A 16,443-nucleotide genomic window follows, 5' to 3' on the forward strand; every position below is an offset into this window, starting at 1 on the left:
ACTCAGAGAAAAGTAGAAAAATACCTAAAAATTAAGTGATTAACGGATACTATAACTTTTGCTTGGTTAGAGTATATTTTGAGATTTTTTTGTTTTAGTAAACCAGCCTTTAAACAAGATGATCTGAGATAGTTGAGAGTGTCAGCAAGCTGTTCAAATCGAAATACATTGCTCTTTCAATCTTAAAACTCAGTTTTTGGTGACTAGTGTCTAGCAAACATCACTGCAGTCAAAGGAAGAGGTTAAATATCTCAAGAGCAATTGTACATTTGAGGTTTTAATCTATTATTAGTTTTAGAATTTATTATATGATTTTTAAAATTCAAATGTCTGTTTTATGGTAGACGTTTTGCATTGGGCAGAATATTGTGAATAGATTTATCTGTGTTACAACGTAAGGAATACCTTAAGGCCCACATCCTACAAAGACTTGAATAACTATAAAATATATACCCAGGACACATACTGGAATTCATGGAACTGCTCACATACTAAAATTTGGATGCATTTAGTTGTTAGAAGAGTGGTTTGCACCTCCCAATCAGTCATTTCTTCAATGTAAATTCCACTTCAGAGAGAAATGTTTGGGAACTTAAATATTTTTACATTATTCTTAAAAAAAACCCCAACCCTTACAACCATAACTGGTAAACAGGATGCCTGAGATTGGAACATAAAAAAATTAAGAGATCAATAATCAGCCTTAAAAAAGAAAGAAAGTAAAGAAATGAAGCACTGGCTTCTGAAAAAAAAAAAAACCCAAGTATTTAGCAACTAAATCCTGCTTTCTAGCAAAATCTCATGGTTTGGCATACTTTTGCTGTTCAAGTACTGACACTTGACAGAAGATAAATTTATGAATTTATGTTTTATTAATCTTTTTTCCCTTTAAACTGTATTTCTAGCAATATGGTCGAAAGTAGCACAGTGATACAGCTGAAAGTGACCATCTATCTTGATAACAGAACTATTTTTGGCAAATGGTATTTAATTAGGGGCACCATTTCAGTGGTTCAATCTATTCCCCCCCCCCCCCCCCCCCCCGCCCCCAGTATCTGTTTCAAATTTTATCAAGTAAAACAGCAAGAGACATCCTTTATCCTTAACAAGAACCACTAATTTGCAAGAGAATTGAATGCATGTTTTTCATGGGACATTTACATTCAGTGAAATGAATGTAACACCTCCAAACCTATTCCACCTAGAAATTAGATTATCCTACTTGAAAACTTTCATCTACTACACACTTCTCTTTCTGAAAAAAAAAAAAAAAAAAAAAAAAATCCACAAAAATTCCCTAGAATCAGCAATGTTTGCTTATAATGGCAAATTCAAACCACACCAATAGCTATGATGTGCTGACAATTACTTTCAGACAGTTTGTTTCCTCATCAGTCCATTACAGAACTAGTTATGGAATCATTCATGTGAAAAAGAGACATGGTCTGTTTCTTGGTTAACACAAGGTGTTTGTTATATACCAGTAAAATAACAATGATGCAGACTTAAACCATGAAGTCTGAAAGTTTAATATTGATAATTTTATTGGATGGTTCATCATTCCATTAACACAGCTAATATAGATTTTCGTCTATAAAAGAAAAATATAACAAGCCAGATATCACTAAGAATGTAACGCTAACTGAAAAAATCGAGTTTGACAAGGCACATACACAAAGAGATAATTTCTCTGAAAAAGGGACATTCAATTTGAAGCCTGTAGTATCAACTCTACCTCCAGATGTAAAGTGTCTCTGGGAGATCTATGGACAGTTTTAGAAAAACAGTGAAAACTGATTAAGGCAAGCAGTCAGCAGATGCACTCCTGTCAATTCCATTTAGCAATATCTCTCACTGTTGTTCAGCCAGCAAAACTTCCAACTCAAATTCTTAGGACAGCTTAAGAGTAAGAAAGTTCCTGACTACACTTCTGGATTGGAACTCTGCTATCAACTATCTGCTAAAAGCATGCAAAAGAAGGATGTTGTGCATAAGCAGCCACAAGGTTTTAGATTGTATGTATTTCAACTTTTAGGTTGTCCTACTTTAAACACATTAAGTCTTAATAAAATATATACAAAGGAAAAAATATTACAAAAAGAGAGATTTTTTCACTATATAACTGTCCTTAGAAAATGGGTGAAACACTTGTAAGTTTATACTGCAAAATTATTTAAAGATCTAAAATAAATTTGTAAGTTTGGCACTGATCCTGCAGACCTCTTTACCTGCTCACCCTCGCTCAAGTGAACAATCCCTTACAGTCAGTGAGACTAAGCCTTCTCAAAAGTTAAATGCATATTAATCTTGGTTGTGCATTTGTACGCAGTGATATAAATCAAGGTGTTCCAAATGAGCAGGCCAATGGCATCCTGGTTGGTATCAGAAATAGTGTGGCCAGCAGGACTAGAGAAGTGATCGTCCCCCTGTACTCAGCACTGGTGAGGCTGCACCTCGAGTACAGTGTTCAGTTTTGGACCCCTCACTACAAGAAAGATACTGAGGTGCTGGAGTTTGTCCAAAGAAGAGCAATGGAGCTCATGCAGGGTCTAGAGAACAAGTCCCGTGAGAAGCAGCTGAGGGAACTGGGGTTGTTTAGTCTGGAGAAAGGAGGCTTAGGAGAGACCTTATTGCTCTTTACAACTACCTGAAAGGAGGTTGTACTGAGGTGGGTGTCAGTCTCTTCTCTCAAGTAACAAGCAACAGGATGAGAGGAAATGGCCTCAAGTTGCACTGCAGGAGGTTTAGATTGGATATTAGGAACAATTTCTTCATCAAAAGGGTTGTCAAGCATTGGAACGGGCTGCCCAGGGAAGTGGTGGAACCACCATCCCTGGAGGTATTTAAAAGATGTGTAGATGTGGCACTTGGGGACATGGTTAGTGGTGGACTTGGCAGTGTTAGGTTAACAGTTGGACTCAATAACCTTAAAGGTCTTTTCTAACCTAAATGATTTTAGGATTTATGTAATATTTACTTTTGTCAATATAGGTTCTGGAATTATGACTACAGAAATATTTAATCCCCTCCATTCCTCATGCTGCATAGTTGTGAGGACCATTTAAAGTGGTTCTTGCTACACCTGGGTTTTGTAAAAAATATCTCTGTGTATCAATAAGATAAGATTAATACAGTTAACTGGAGTTGCAGAGAAAAATCTCTAACTTCAGCTTCCCTGGTTTTACAATCAAACTTCAGTCACTCCCTTTAATGCTTCTGCCAAACTCTCACATCTATGGAAACGTATAGCCTCACTGTGTTCCTCAGACTAGTATCAATGCCAATTGTCAATAAAAGATTGGTTTTTCAGCTGTAAAATACAGTAAAAGGACTCCTCATCTAGCACTCTCGACAAACCAAAATCCTCTCCCAGGGAACCCATAAAACCTTGTGGAATGTTATAATACCATAGGGAACAATCTTCTACAAGTGGGAAGATTGGCAAAATGACCTTGTAAGTTTTTGCCATCTATAATTCCTATGATTCTTTTTTAAAGTCATATGCAAGCAGCTACTTCATTTTCTGCTCTGTTGTTTTAGAGTTAGCTTACTTGAAGCAAATAGAGATATCATGTTGTGATAACCAAGAGCTTTTCTGCAGTTCTACGGTGAGTATCTTTTTGCAGATCATGTGGATTACAGTTCATTATCTGTATTTCATACCATAACGCAAACATGCACACACACACACAAACAATCTGAAATTCCTTTAATCTTTAACTTATCAACAGGAAAGGAAGAGCAGGCTATTAGAAGACAGGAATTGTGTTATTTTGCATCTTCAAGGTAGTTTTAATTCTGTTGAGCTGAAGAAGCTCTGCACTTACTCAACTCTCTTTTATTCTGCTTAGCAATGCACTCGCCATATTCCATAATCTAACAATAATAAAGATGAAATCTTACACCTGTAGTTTGCAAATAAACAATGAAAGAAAACAAGTAATAGCTCTCAATAATGTTGGTTTTCTGAAGGAAGGAAGAAAATTGTCAAGTAGGTTATTATGCACACTAACAGGCAGGGTTCTTTCAGTACACACAAGAAAACTATTTCTCAAATCAAGCCAGAATATTAACAGGAATTATTTAATTTCATTTTCATTTTTTAAGTGTTTTGGAACCAGATGTGTGTGTGTGCAAACAAATATGTACTAAAATATAAATATTCAAACATATATATACATATAAATATGTAATATATTGCATGTTTTCCAGAATTTAAAAAAAATGTTCTAGGGTAAAGGCTCAAAAGGTTAAACTGTCCAAAACCCGATGAACTAAAGTTAAAGCCATCTTGTCTATTTAGAATACTGTAAGGAAAAAGTATAAGAAACACTGGATATAAAGAAAGCAATAATGTTTATAAACAGGGCACTAATATCCTGATGATGGAAACTGGAAATTAGAAAACTTCTGAACAGCTAATTAGTGTATTCTTGTTAAAACCTTCTAGTCATAGTGCAGAGACAACCATAACTAGTTTTAGTGGAGGGTGTGGCCAGTTTCTGTAAGAAATTACATGACATGGTTTACAAGGATAGATATCAGGCATCTTGTTTAACAGAATATTCTACCTGACCTCTATGTCTACATACTTAAAATAATGCAATGCTTGAACTTGCTTGAGTGCCAACACTAAACAACACCTGTCCCCTGTCAGAAAGAATTATGGGAAGAAAAATGAAGTATTTGTTGTCTGCATAGCTTTTGGCATTTAATCTACTTATTGACATCTTTTTCTTACATCACATGCCCAAGCTCACCAACCTGTCTGTCATTTATCTCACAAGATACTCAAAATCAGCGTTTTGTTTCTAGCGCAGGCTGAAAGATATAGGGGAAAAATCCCTCTCTCTCAAATATTAGAGTGAACAACTACAAAAATAGGATTTGGTCACCACTTCTGGTTTGGTTCATTCCAACATCTTTCGATAACCGATTCCTCTTGAGTGTATTAATATATATGTTCCCATTAAAAATCAAGAGTGAAATAAGAGGCCATGCTTTCTGATCTAGGCAGTCAGAATAAACATCTGGTTTCTCAGTGGGGTACTAACAATCTTTTCTCTATCAGCAAAGTGTGTCATACCTGAACAGGATGGTCTTCAAACAATTGAAAATGATTCAAAGTTAAGTGAAACTGGATTTATAGAGAAGTATTGTAGTGTGATGGAAACCTATAAAATGCTATAAAACTGATATCAGAGAGACTATTTAGGTCATAATACACAAATTATAACATTATATTATTAAAAAAAGAATAGTCAGTGATTCTCTATCACACCCTGGATAGTAAATAAAAAGCTATGTTTTTTAAAGACTGTATTTTAAAAACAGAATCACAAACAGAATTTTGGGGAATTTTTAACTGCAAAATAATAGAAGGAACAAAACCGAGATCTATCTATTATAGCGAAATTATAGCTTAGATAATATAGATTTGCCAGTACTTTAGATAAAACCTTACCTACTGGGGATTAGATACTTCTATTTAGTTGACTGCTAAAGTGTACTCATGTTAAGAATGAACAGTGATGCTAACCTTAGGAAAGAAATGGGTGATGAATAATGAAGAAAAAAGAAGAAAATAAGATCAAAAGATGAATGAAAAACGCAGAAAAAAACCCACAAAGAATGTTGAAATATTCACATGATGTCAGTGTAGAGAATAAGCCTTCGAAAATTATTTGCTAAAATATTTTTTGTGCTCTGCATTTTTCTTAATCCATAATTATCCTTTAATGTCATTTGTAACAGAAAATAATGTTAATGGAAGATGCACATGTATAAAAAAATCATTCATTTCTATAAAAATTCTTTCTTACAGTGTCTGAAAAAAACTCTACTACAATACTCTTTCTACCAAAACTTTGAAACTATATTTGAATGCTGGTTTGAATTCAGTTAATGCAGCACCCAGTAACTCTCACACGATATGGAATAGTGCTATGTAAATAGGATCTACTATGTGCAAAGGCCTAGGCCAAAATACACCCATGTGCAAAACAAGGCTTATGATGTGTGGACATATGAAAGAGAGACTGGCCATTGAAATGGGCCTTTAGGAGAGCTCTGACATGTGGAATCAATAGGATCTGCGACAAATGAGGGGAAATGCTTCTATAACTATGTATGGTAGCAAAAAAATGCCAATTAATCAGCTAGGCATTTATCAACCAGCAGTATTAACTCCTTAACAATATGCTTTTTGAAGAGAACATTCCAATTCAACCAAGTACTTTGGAGAGTTGAGTTTAAAACAATTAAATTATGTTTATAATGGAATAGTTACCAAGAGGTTTTAAAAAAAAAATCATGAAGAGCTAGGATGCAAAACTGAATACCGCACAGTATTCCAGGACACAGAGAAACCCAAAGGACAAGCTCCACAGTGGTAGGAGCTGTCCAAATTATTTAGATCTGAATTTTGTCAATCAAATAAATCTACAGTTCAGAATTCTATGAAATATAAAGGTGGCTGTATCACCTCAAAGATTTATATAACCACTATCTTGCCTCCAGAGTAGCCTAGAGAGTAGCATAAAACCAAAACTTTATTGTGCTACCCTCCATGGGAAATGGTGACCTGCATATTAGGAATTTCCTCTGAGCCAGACATAATATCTTTATACTTAATATGCACAGATATATTCTTCTTCTATTCTTAATTGTGCTTTGCAGCACTAAATATACAACAAAAGGATGGCAGATTGTATTCTGCCGACGAGAAGCCTACATTTGTTGCACAGTTAATAGTGCTCTTGGTAACTGTTTACATTGCCCTGAATGATCGATTATAAAACACCAAGGTTTTCCTCAAAAAGACCTACGATTAATTCATTCCAGTCTTCCAACACTGGTATGAAAAATAAAAAAGCAAGACAAAGATGCTAAGAATAGTCCCTAAAAATAAGATTTGAAAAGACACTTAATGTGATTAAAGGGCACTAAGAACCAGAATCAACACTGAAAGGACCATCCTCAGCTCATTTTCTGTGCATTTTCTGTACATTGACATGGGAAAAAAAAAAAAAAAAAATGAAAATGCCCAGCCATGCAGGCGAACAAAACTACCCTGCTATTCTTAATTGCTACTTCATCTCACCATTTTTCAGCAAGGTAGAAGGTATTTTTCGAGTAGCAGCATGTGGTTCCATGACAGACTCCACAGGCAGTTATGCTGTGAGTTTTGGAGATTCTTTTATATTGGGACGCTGCTGCTGCTGCTGTGTTGGATTGTCATAACTGCTCAAACAGCATTTTCCTCTCTTTTCAGGCAGTGGATTCTAAAGATGTTCTATTGTTTATATAGATATTTATACATACACATACATATACAGAAAAATAAACAGAGCTGTATATTATTCTCATGTTCATATCCTATACAAGTTTAGACGTCAGTTTGCTAAATACCACCAAATATGCCAGGATGGGACATTAATGGTATTCCTAACTATATTTTTATTACTGTAAAATAATTAAGCTAATCTGATTATCCTTCTGCACTTGTTTTCTTACTCTTTGTTTTCATTTTTTGGTAATGTCATCTAAAACAGAATTTCAAAACTAAACAGTGACTCCATAAGCATACACATTTGTATCTTTTTAAGCTGAGGCACAGAGGAAATTGAAAGCACAAAAGATCAGTAGACACTTTTGCTACCTGATTTAAAACAGTATGCAATACACAGGTCATTTCACTGAATACAGAATCAGAGGGCCAGCATAAATATTTGTATAGCTATCTGCAGTACAGATCTGTTATAGTTCTCAAATGGCTGTGGTGTAAAAAAATCACGTTTCACAAACCACAATATTACATTAATTAAGGAAATAAAGAAATCAAATGCTAAAGAGACTAAAACAGAATTAGCCTAATTTTCATTTAGCAATAGATATGTAATCCTGGTAATTTACACAAAAGACCAAATGTCTGCAAACCCTGTCTTTCAATTCAGTGGTGAATCAGGAAAACACTTAAACCTAAGAACTGTATACTCTAATTCTTTACAGCTTATAAAATACAAGCAATAATTTTCCTTGTCTTGCAAATACAAAAAATACCAAATCAACCAAGCGAAACCAGAAAATAAATATAAAAAATCCCACCACTCTCGGTCAGACTGAGACCTTGGATCCTCCCTGAAGATAGTGTTTTTTAATGGAAATGCCAACGCCATAGATAGCACTGCTAGCAGACATCGTTTTAATATATCTTCTCTGCTCCTCTTTTCCACTTCCAAATTGAGCCCAAGAGGCCTAAGATGAGCCTGTTGATCAGGTTTCTTGTCAACTAGCGTTTTCAGCTTGGTGTGGATTTTCAGCCTGACAGTATCATTTTGTGGCCCCTGTGTTTTTCTACTTCTGTGTTAATTTATCACTTGAAGTAAGTGCACTGGGTGGATACTTATCAAGTCTCCGCTTCCCTGGAGCGCTACGAAACATAATTTCCATGTTCACTGTTGATAGCCTAAATACAGCACACATGAAACAACAAGAATGGGCTTCTTAATGTAGTGGGTAAGATGTCCATAAAACAGTGTCTCTAGGGGGTGGATTAGAGAAATAAACAAAATAGATTTTACCTCAGTGGATTTAGATAATTTCTAAAAGATTTAATGCAAGGAACCTCAGCTGTCTAATGATAGAATTTGTAGAAATATTCTGTGCCTGAAGGTCAGCAAAATATCTTGCTACACGCTAATACCTACTTTAAAATATTCCATAGTTTTATCCCTTTTTAAAACACATAATTTGGGAGAAGATATTTTAAAAGCCCTTACAACTGGTTAAAAAAAAAGTTAAACCAAACAGTAAAAATGTTGTTCCTGTTGGGTTTTGCTATGAAACTAGAAAGTGTGAAACACAGCACATTTTCCCAGTGTTTCCAAAAGTATTTGACAAAAGGTAGCGTTCAACCTAAATTTAGGATAAGCTTCTGTCTTTTGCTAAAGATGTTCAGTTAGTCGTTTTGATGCTCCAATGTGGATTAAGTTAAAAGAATATAGAAAGCAATTTAAACCTGAATTATTGGAACACAGCTAAATTGTATTATTTTTTTGAAACTGAGATTACTGATATCAGAATCTAACTATTTCTCTTTCATTCTTGGAGTAACATTCTGTTCCATCTTTAATTTTCAGTGAATCAAAACTGCTGGTAGTTGTGGGCAGACATCAGATGACTGCACACAGAACAGGGACACAGAAACCTTTTGTAAAGATTACATTGGTTCCCTATGTGCCTTCACCTCAAGGTTGAAAATCAAATAATCAATACAAAGTACTCAGCTTTATATCTTATCTCAGATCTATCGTCAGCAACACTGTGACACAAAGTCCTGGGTACAGAACTAGTTCACTATTGACCCAGATGGAAGAATGACATTTGCTAAATCATGAATGTTAATTTTTGTACAAGTATATGAAGTAATTTAGTTTTTAGAATTACTCAATCAGATATTACAGGTATGGACAACAATCATGAGACAGATCACCACCAATAGCATAAGCTAATTTATAAAATATAAAAATTTTGCCCTTCAGGATCTTTTCATATTCTGTTCTGCCTTTGGCATAGGAGGACCAGTGAGTACATAGCAACACCTTTGTCTGCATACAGATGAAGAAATGAAAACTTCAAAAGTGCTGGGACCAAAATATCTTCCACAGGGTAGAAAAATAACCTGTATCATCCCCACTGCCAGCAGCTATGCTATGTGTAAGAAACTAGTATTTCCAACAGTTAGTAGAAATCTAGACTTTCTAAATATAATTATGAAAACTATGAAGGGTGTTGCCAGTAGCTGTTCTGTAATAATTTTTATTAGTTCCCCAAGAGTTCTTTCAAACTATTTTTCAACACATTTGAGTAAATTCATTTTCCTATTGCTTTATTCACTGAATACAATTTTTAACCACACTAGTAATAGAACTACCATGGAAACATTCAGTGTACTGTCCAGTGCAACCAATTCAGTGACTGTGCCAAGGATTTCATCCTGAGTTACCTCCTTCGTCTCAAGAATTGCACACCTGTTCTGGAGATGGAAAGATTTAACCATTCTGCTCAAACCCTGTTAATGCTGAGGAGTTTAGGTGTTTCATTATCTTATTAGACTCTAAAACAAAAATGTCCCTCTTATTCAGGAAGCTGATTTGCTTAAACTGTGAGGTAACAGACTATCAGGCTGTCTTATGACACAATCATGAATCTCTCATTGAGCTTTCATCACCATTTTTCACTTCCTTTCTATCTTATTTACTTGGGGTCACTAACATAAGTAGTATCCCAGTTTGCCACAATTTTTAATACTTCTTCCTTGAATATCAATTCTACATTGGTAAAGAACTCAATTATATATATTCTCTAAGTGAGTTAACAGAAGTGCCCAGAGATGAAATCTGCTTGTAACTGCAGGACAGAGAATTAAGCCTAGTACAATCACTCCGAACCTGGACCCTCAAACCAAAATCATGGATCTTCCCTGAGTTTTCTTTTGAGAAAATTTGCATGATATAATTTTGATCATTTTGACAACTGGGAGATTTTTATTATAATTTCAGATTTGTGTTCGATGGTTTAGAAAAATCTTGTTACAATATAAATTGAACTAAAACTGGGCATGCTTGTGGACAAATTGTGCTCTACCTATTCCTATTTCTGATTCTGATTAAACATTGCTTCTTAAGGTGCTTGAGATTCAAACCATTTCTAGCATACATTCTTTTACTCCTCAAGATGGCAATTTATCATATGTCCTTAAAAGCTCTCACAAAATCCATCAGCTTAAATATAATGAATTATGAATAACTACGTAATCATGTTATGCCATTAAAACCAAATTACTAGAGAAAAGATAAAATATGCTAGTCCTCTTTTCTTGTCATCTTGTTCTTTGGGATTTTTTTTATATGCTATATTTACATTTATAGTGGTCTTTTGGGGAATCTATTTCTGTTGTATCAGGATCTGATATGTGGAAGAGAAATACTATTTAAAAAATAATAGTTTGGAGGTAGTTATCAGTAATTTAATTTAGAAGGCAAATTAACTGTTATTCTTTAACTATATTAAATAAAAGGATTGTATTTTAGCAACTTACTTCCAGTCATAGTAATTTCTTGTGCAATTCTTAATAAAAAATAAGGGAATTTTCAGATCTTTAGAAAGACAGTACTTTCCTAAATTATCATTATATCTGTGCAGCAGCAGTAAGAGATTGCAAAAATAACCAATAAACCTGATTAAAATGCCCCCAAATGTAGAAAAATAGGGGAAGTTGCATTGTGTGCATCAAATTTGAAATCATATACAATGAAAAGGAATGCCCTCCAAAAGCTTCGAGGTCCATCCTAATTATTTTTTAATAAGTAGATTCTGTGCAGAAATTAAAATATGTCCTTTTCCCCTCCTTTCTTCCTTCTTTCACTCTGTGACAAAATGTTCTCAGCATAAGACCTATCCTCTGATTAGAAAAAGGCTGTGATACCTCTGCAGGTTTCCCGACAGCACAGCCTTACCAAAGCCCATAACTGATCCAAGAGCATTTGTCATCTCTGCAGTATACTTGCTGTAATTCCCCTCCTCTGGCTTTTCTTCCAAACTAGATCACAAACAATCTTTGAACAAAATAAGAAAACCAAATTATTTTAACTGAGGAAAAATGACACATGGGTACTAAGTACTATATATAATTAATTGCCTTCCTCGAGTCATTTAAAATATTTAACCTGCATAAATAGCCTTTGCTTTTTTGTTACTAATTTTTATTTAATGTAATTCTTCAAGAATCAGTTTTTACCTCTTAAAACCACCAAAAAATATTTCTGACAAGTATTTCCAAGATGGTTTTGTTAGATTTCTAGATGACTTTTTCTTTTGAACATTTATTGATTCTACACAATTAAACTGGGAAAAAATTTTGCTCTGACGTTGAATGGTTTATTCATAAATCTATCTTTTATTTTAAAAGCCAACAATTTTATCACTGGTATAGAATCTAGTCCACACTTAGCATAGAGTTTACTCTTGATTTGGGAAAGTAATATAAATATGAGAAACAGATTTAAATCTGGCCTAAATAAACCATCAGAAGTCCCAAATTCTGAGAGTTTAAATACACTGAATTTCATCATAGAATCACAGAATGGTTTGGGTTGGAAGCGACCGTAAAGATCATCTAGTTCCAACTCCCCTGCCACAGGCAGGGACACCTTCCACCAGACCAGGTTGCTCAAAGCCTTGTCCAACCTGGCCTTGAACACTGCCAGGGAGGGGGCAGCCACAACTGCTCTGGGCAACCTGTTCCACCCTCACAGTAAAGAATTTCTTCCTCATATCTAATCTAAACCTACCCTCTTTCAGCTTATAACCATTACTCCTTGTCCTACCACTACATGCCCTGATAAAGAGTCCCTTCCCATCTTTCCTGTAAGCCCCCTTTAAGTACTAGAAGGCCCCTATAAGGTCTCCCTGGAGCCTTCTCTTCTCCAGGCTGAACAACCCCAACTCTCTCAGCTTGTCCTCATAGGGGAGGTGCTCCAGCCCCCTGATCAAATTCGTGGCCCTTCTCTGGACTCACTCCAAGAGGTCCATGTCCTGCTTATGTTGGCGGCCCCAGAGCTGAACACAATACTCCTGCTGGGTTCTCACAAGAGCAGAGTAGAGGGGGAGAATCACCTCCCTTGACCTGCTGGCCACACTTCTCTTGATGTAGCCCAGGACACAGTTGGTTTTCTGGGCTGTGAGTGCACACTGCTGGCTCATAGTCAGTTTTTCATCCGCTACTACCCCCAAGTCCTTCTCTTCAGGGCTGCTCTCAATCCATTCATCGCTCAGCCTGTATTCATGCTTGGGATTTCCCCGACTCCCAGTACCTTGCACTTAGCCTTGTTGAACTTCACGAGTTTTGCACAGACCCACCTCTCAAGCTTGTTCAGGTCCCTCTGGATGGCATCCCTTCCCTCTAGCGTGTTGACCACACCACAGAGCTAGGTGTTTTTGACAAACTTGCTGAGGGTGCACTCAATCCCACTGTCCATGTCACCAGCAAAGATGTTAAACAGCGCCAGTCCCAACACTGACCTCTGAGGAATGCCACTTATCACCCCCATCCACTTGGACATTGAGCTGTTGACCGCAGCTCTTTGAGTGCGACCATCCAGCCAATTCCTTAGCCATGAAGTGGTCCATTCATCAGATCCATGTCTCTCCAATTTAGAGACAAGGATGTCATGCAGGACAGTGTCAAATGTTTTGCACAAGTCCAGGTAGATGATGTCAGTTGGTCTTCCCTTATCCACCAATGTTGTAACCCCATCACAGAAGGCCATCAAATTTGTCAGGCATGATTTGCCCTTAGTGAAGCCATGTTATCTGTCACCAATCACCTCCTTATTTTCCATGTGCCTTAGCACGGTTTCCAGGAGGATCTGCTTCATGATCTTGCTGGGCACAGAGGTCAGACTGACTGGCCTGTAGTTCCCTGGGTCGTCTTTTTCCCCTTTTTAAAAATGGGGGTTATGTTTCACCTTTTCCAATCAGCATGAACTTCACTGCACTGCCATGACTTCTCAAATAGGACAGATAGTGGCTAAGCCACTTCATCCACCAGTTCCCTCAGGACCTGCAAATGCATCTCATCAGGTCCCATGGACTTGTGCACCTTCAGGTTCCTTAGATGGTCTCGAACCTGATCTTCTACAGTGGGGAGTAATTCATTCTCCCAGTCCCTGCCTCTGCCTTCTGCATCTTGGGCAGTGTGGCTGGAGCACTTCCTGGTGAAGACTGAGTTAAAAAAATAATTGAGTACCTCACCCTTCTCCATATCCTGGGTAACCAGCTCTCCTGTTTCCTTCTGGAGCGGGCACACATTTGCCCTAGTCTTCCTTCTATCACTGATGTACCTATAGAAGCTTTTCTTGTTGCCCTGACATCCTTGGCCAGATTTAATTCTGTCAGGGCTTTGGCCTTACTAACCTGATCTCTGGCTGCTCAGACAGTTTCTCTGTATTCCTCCCAGGCTACCTGTCCTTGCTTCCACCCTCTGTAGGCTTCCTTTTTGTGTTTGAGTTTGTCCAGGTTCTCCTTGTTCATTCATGCAGGCCTCCTGGCATTTTTACCTGACTTCCTCTTTGTCAGGATGCATCGCTCCTGAGCTTGGAAGAGGTGACCCTTGAATATTAACCAGCTTTCTTAGGCCCATCATCCCTCCAGGGCTTTAGCCCATGCTACTCTGCCACGCAGATCCTTGAAGAGGCCGAAGTCTTCTCTCCTGAAGTCCAGGGCAGCGAGCTTGCTGTGAGCCCTCCCCACTGCCCTAAGGATCTTCGAGTACTCCCAGACCCATCTCTAAATCAAACACTGCTTTGTGCTTGTTTGTTCATTTTAAAACTTAAAATATTTTATATAGCTCCTTTTCTCAAAATTAATACCAAAAATTATTTGGGGAACCAGCAGAATTTATTTAACCTCTTTCACGGCAATAGAAGAAAATCGCTAAATGAAAGAAGAAATTGAAGACATGTTTTATGATTTCTATTACTTTCCCAAATCATGTTTTATCTAGTAATAAATTCCAGTTTTAGCATAAATGTTGAGGAAACACTGAAAATAAAAGTGCCAAAAAGGAACTCATAAAATTATCTGACTTACTTTATATAGTTCCTTTGGCTTACAATGATATTGTATTGCTTTGTAAAAGCTTTTTCACATTGCATCATAACCTGTGCATGTATGTATGCATATGTTTATATATCAATGACATAAAACCAGTGCATAAACAAGCATGTTATAACCACCTCTTTCTCACTAAAAAACTGTCAAAACTCATAGTACAGAAAAATACTCTTTCTATCATACTATCATGAGTGGAAAGGCAATGTTTTTTTTTTACATTATCAATACTATTGTAAAAAGAGGAAGTGAAAGAAAACTGAAAAAAGGTAGCTAACCTAAAAATTTGTTTCAAATGCCCATACAAGACAGAGAAAATCTGTTGAATCAACTTACATTTCTCCGTTATCAGCATTTTGTGGTCATTCTACTTACTTCCTGTCTAAGTCTATTCTTAGAGAAGGAACTACAATTCAGGTGAACACTCTTCTGTGTTGCATCTTCTTGTTGGTAGTGTGTCATTGTTTGAGAAAGACAGTTATTTGTGTTCCATTGCAATGGGGATTACACCAGAGGGCAGGACGCATGTAATGTAATATCAATAGTACTCATGAAATATCCAAGGTGATATAGTAATTCTGAATAAAATTCAGGTTCAAAGCTTTCAGAAATGTAGGTTCCATGATTTTTCTGATATCAGTTATATTTAACCCTGCCTTCAAGGCAATTACATCATTTTGGAGGACAAAAAGATTTCAATACAAATAGGATAAAAGATTACTTGAAAATGTACTTAGATTAAATGTCTATGCTGTACAAGATTGTAACACACAAAGTAATTTGGGCATGTTATTGTAGGATTGGCCACTAGACCTCTTATAAAGAGAGTTGTGTCCTAGAGAGAAAAAGATGAACGCACAAAAGCTTATTTCTTGAAAAAGAGCCCTTAATTTATTACTTTAAATAGGCACTTTGGATATACAGGGAATAGAAATATGAAATATTAATCTGACTACCAAAATTGTAATTTAATTTCAATTTTATGTTACCAGGACAATTAAAAGACATGTAACACAGTTATCTGCAGGGGGAAAAAAGTGGAATTAATAAAGTGGAATTAATAATCTATAATCAATATATCTATATTTTTGAATATATAACACTTAAATTAAAACCTAAGTTCCTTAAGTCATCAAGATCAAGGCCATATTAATGTGCAAATAAAGCACTCTTCCAATTAGGTACTGTTAAAATATAAATCTCTGCTTAAGAATGGTAATTAGTATGTTTTGCATCACATTTTGCATCCTTGTTTCAGGCTTGTTTTTACCTGCATGGGAAATAAACAGCTTTCCCATAAATTGCCTCAAGATAATTCTTCAGTATATACCTGAACTAGTCCATAAAATTAAAAAAAGACCTGCAATTAGCAATTCTGGTGCAGATCAGTTGTGATAAACACAACCAAGTGTGTTAAAGATAGTGAAAAGAAACATTGCATTATTGCTGACCCTCCTTTCAAATAGCAGCTTAGCTTCATAATATTTAACTTCAACAGTTATTTCACTTCAATTTCAATGTTAGTTCACTTCAGCTGAAAAAAACCTGAAAGCAAAACAAAGCAAGAAATATGGCTAATTATAGTAATCACTGACATTTTTCCACTGATAGAATTTCTATCTTCATTTCACTTCTGAGAATATAGGTGAGCTGCTTAGATGACTACTCATTATTAACTTACAATCTCAATAATAATGGAGGTTGAAATGATTCGTATATGTAATTCAGTTTTAGAATTACATATTCTATTCTACAACTTCTTGTTGTAAA

The sequence above is a fragment of the Strix aluco genome, chromosome 4 (assembly GCF_031877795.1).
Source record: "Strix aluco isolate bStrAlu1 chromosome 4, bStrAlu1.hap1, whole genome shotgun sequence".
In the NCBI taxonomy this organism is placed as follows: domain Eukaryota; kingdom Metazoa; phylum Chordata; class Aves; order Strigiformes; family Strigidae; genus Strix; species Strix aluco.